Source organism: Nomascus leucogenys, chromosome 10 (genome assembly GCF_006542625.1).
Source record: "Nomascus leucogenys isolate Asia chromosome 10, Asia_NLE_v1, whole genome shotgun sequence".
Classification (NCBI taxonomy): domain Eukaryota; kingdom Metazoa; phylum Chordata; class Mammalia; order Primates; family Hylobatidae; genus Nomascus; species Nomascus leucogenys.
The window spans coordinates 61352370-61354534 of NC_044390.1; the positions used below are offsets into that span (position 1 = coordinate 61352370).

General features: G+C 41.9%; 1 pseudogene; it reads left to right on the forward strand.

Annotated features, from left to right (window-relative positions):
- Positions 1-423: 423 nt before the first annotated feature.
- LOC100585093 lies at positions 424-1900 on the forward strand (annotated as a pseudogene).
- The last annotated feature ends 265 nt before the right edge of the window (positions 1901-2165 follow it).

Sequence of the window (2165 nt, forward strand, 5' to 3'; positions counted from 1 at the left end):
TGTGGAGGTAACAAGTATTTGCTGGTTCTTGTGTGTACTTACTCTGGGTGGGTGGAGGCTTATCCAACACGAACTGAAAAGGTCTACGAGGTAACCCATGTGCTTCTCTGAGATCTTATTCCTGGGTTTGGATTGCCCTTATGAATCAGCTCAGAATACAGGCCAGCGTTTGTGGCTGACTTGGTACAGATTAGCCAGGTGCATTAGCAGCACCTGTATTCCCAGCTACTTGGGAGACTGAGGCATGAGGATCACTTGAGCCTGGGAGGTGGAGGTTTCAGTTAGCCAAGATTGTGCCACTGCATTCCAGCCTGGGAGATAGAACAAGACTTTGTCTCAAAAAAAAATTTAATCATTGAAAAGTAAAATGATAATTGTCATCAAAATAATGTTTCTGTGTTCAAATGGGTGAAATCTCTTAATATGTTGGAAAATGTTTTAAATACTTTATCCCCTCCTCAGCAGACAAGAAGTTACAGTGGATGGAAACTCTGTAAGAATTGTGAAGATGTCTTCAGGGAACGATTTTTCCTTAAGACACACACGAGAGCTCAGAATGGAGGGAACACTTCTCAGGGTGATTGTTATGGAAAAGACATCCTTAGTGTGCACAAGGAAGCCTCTATTGGACAGGAACTTTCTAAATTTAATCCATGTGGAAAAGTCTTCACCCTAACTCCAGGCCTTGCTGAACATCTTGAAGTTCTCAATGCAAGACAACCGTACAAATGTAAGGAATGTGGAAAAGGCTTTAAGTGTTTTGCAAGCCTTGATAATCACATGGGAATTCACATTGGTGAGAAACTCTGAATTTCAGTAATGTGGGAGAGTCATCACACCTTCCTCACACCTAAAGCAGTGTGTAACAGTTCATACTGGAAGGAAATCCAAAAAGACTAAGAAATATGGGAAATCCTTCACTAATTTTTCTCAACTTTCTGCACATGTGAAAACTCATAAAGAGGAGAAGTCCTTTGATTGTAAAGAATGTGGAATTTCCTTTAGAAATTCCTCATATCTTAATGATCACATTCAAACTCACACTGGAGTAAAAACCACATAAATATACAGAATGTGGGAAAGCCTTCACTAGGTCAACTCAACTTACTGAACATGTAAGAACTCACACTGGAGTAAAACCCTATGAATGTAAGGAATGTGGGAAAGCCTTCACTCAGTACATGGGCCTTGTTATACACTTACGAAGTCACACTGGGGAGAAACCCTATCAGTGTAATGAATGTGGAAAAGCCTTCACTAGATCCTCAGGCCTTACTCAAAATACAATAATTCAGATGGGAGAGAAGCCTTATGAATGTGTTGAATGTGGAAAAACCTTCATTACTTCTTCCCATTGTACTTAACATTTGAAAACTCATAGTGGAGAAAAGCCCTTTGTATGCAAGATATGTGCGAAAGCATTTATGTATTCCTCATCCCTTAATATTCACCTGCAAACTCATACTGGAGAGAAACCCTTCGTACGTAAAGAATGTGGGAAAGCATTTATTGTTTCCTCACACCTAGGTAGACATAAAATAGTTCATGGCTGGGCGCAGTGGCTCATGCCTGTAATCCCAGCACTTTGGGAGGCTGAGGTGGGTGGATCACGAGGTCAGGAGGTCTGAGACCATCTGGCTAACACAGTGAAATCCCATCTCTACTGAAATTACAAAAAATTTGCCAGGCATGGTGGCATGCACATGTAGTCCCAGCTACTCAGGACACTGAGGCAGGAGAATCGCTTGAACCTTGGAGGCAGAGGTTGTAGTGAGCCGAGATTGATTGGGCCACTGCACTCCAGCCTGGGCAACAGAGCGAGAGTTCATTTAAAAAAAAAAAAAGAATTAACACTGGGGAGAAACCCTATGAATGTAAGGGTATGAGTGTTACCATTTAGCTCATCGGTTGCCATATTTAATTATTGGCAGTGACACCAAAAGATTATCAGATTTGTCCTAAATGCCTTGTGAAGGTTGTACTGGCTCATGGATTGGCCTTAGATGCCATCCCGAGGGTCTGAAATTAAACCTACAGCTCCTGAATACAACTTCATGGTTGCCTGAGTCTGGGCATCTGTGAAGAAGGGTCATGGATGGTGAGGTCAGTACTGCAGGCTGCCTCACCTTACTGATTAGATTCCTAGGATCATAGCATTAACAAGT